At 38.1% G+C, this 1,744-nt stretch overlaps 1 pseudogene; it reads left to right on the top strand.

Annotated features, from left to right (window-relative positions):
• Positions 1-847: 847 nt before the first annotated feature.
• LOC145249834 (U2 spliceosomal RNA) lies at positions 848-1,057 on the top strand (annotated as a pseudogene).
• Positions 1,058-1,744: the final 687 nt, after the last annotated feature.

Raw genomic sequence — 1,744 nt, 5'->3', positions numbered from 1 at the left:
ATTTTTTCTTCTCACCCCTCACTCTAAATTTCACCCATCTTGGAGAGAAAGAAATCAATCACTAACTCCTCATCCCTCACCCACAAAATTTTTTTTACTCCATTTCGTCTCATCTATAGAGCATCCTTACTTAGAGACCGGCCTGCAGGAGCTCAGGTTCCTTTACAAACCAAGTGAAACAGACGGTCTATCAACTAGAAGAGGTTGGGAGGGTCCTACTAACCACTTTGTTTTTTTTTTTTTGTTTTTTGTTTTTTTTCCCTGCCCTCGACACAAATGAATTATTGTATCATCATTGTTATCTTTTTTGTTTTTACACGGAAATAAAAAATGTTTTAAACAATTGGGTGCCAAGTAGAACGTCTCCAAGTATGAAAGGGCGAATGCGGTATTATGGTGAGTTGGCCTTGTGCCTAAGTTTTTTGTTTATGTTATTTTTGCCTGAATAAAAGATTTAATATCTCAAAGTGTAGTATCTGTTCCGGCAGATACTGCAAGCAAATACTATATGTGGAGGCAACTCCACGTATAAGACCTTGGTCAATGTAGGGGCAACCCTTCATACCAGTTGTCACTATCCAGCTCCCCTACTCCCCGGGGAGTTGGTCCCCATTTCCCCTTCACTCCTCACATTAAAAATCGGCCTTGTGCCTAATTTGCTCAGTGGGGGAGAAAATAAATACAAACCCCACATATAAGACCTTGGTCAATGTAGGGGCAACCCTTTATACCAATTGTCACTATCCAGCTCGCCTACTCCCCGGGGAGTTGGTCCCCATTTCCCCTTCACTCCTCACATTAAAAATCGGCCTCGTGCCTAATTTTCTCGGTGGGAGAGCAAATAAATACCCTTTTCTTGGCCTTTTGGCCAAGATCAAAATGTAGTATCTGTTCTTACTACATGCTGTACTTATGTTCGTAACTTAGATATATAAAGTGGGTGATCACTTTTCTGTATTAATTTAATGTAAAATGATCACCCACTTTACAACCAGTCAGTCTCAAATCCATTCAAGTCATTCTCCAGATCATTCAAGTTGTTTTTGAAGGATTCCAGTTACTTTTTAAGCATTCAAATCATTATTAAGGTCATTCAATTCATCTTTAAGTTCATTAAAGTCATTCTAAGTCATTTACTTTTTATTTATTAAAGTCATTTCAGACCATTTTTCGGTCATTTTCGTTTATCTTTAAGAATTTCATGTCAATCCTACATTCATGCATTCAGTCATTACATGAGAGCACGCGACTAATGGCTATCGGCCTTGTTTTTTAGGGAAATCGTTCCAGACAAGGCATGAAGCCACTTGATGTAAGGAGCTAAAAGAAAAAAAATATTACTTCAAGATTAAAAACTTACCAACAATAAGTGTTAGGTGGAATAGATTCTGATCTAGAATGTACTAACTGGAATACGCATTCCAGGACGAGTTCAGTGAAGCTTCCAGGCTACCTTAATAACTGAAAAAAATTGAATCGAAAAATTCTTGAATGCAATCAAATCAAAGCTTGTGTAGATCTTTGTGAACAGTTGGGGATACATACTTGACAATTCGTCCGAAAGTGATTTTGTTGGGTTGTCAGGCACAAGTATGGTTCTGTTAAATTCTAGGCGGTCCTCCCTCCCAGGCTTTACTTTCTCTCTAAAGAAAAAATTTGATTTATTGCTAATTGCCTGAATACCAATGGAGCTGAGGAAAGAGAAGTCATTAACAGTGGTTGTAGCTAGATGAGTTTTTGTTGT

This window comes from Euprymna scolopes, chromosome 28 (genome assembly GCF_053919585.1).
Source record: "Euprymna scolopes isolate OS-2025 chromosome 28, ASM5391958v1, whole genome shotgun sequence".
NCBI classification, from domain to species: domain Eukaryota; kingdom Metazoa; phylum Mollusca; class Cephalopoda; order Sepiida; family Sepiolidae; genus Euprymna; species Euprymna scolopes.
This window is presented reverse-complemented; position numbering and strand designations above follow the sequence as displayed.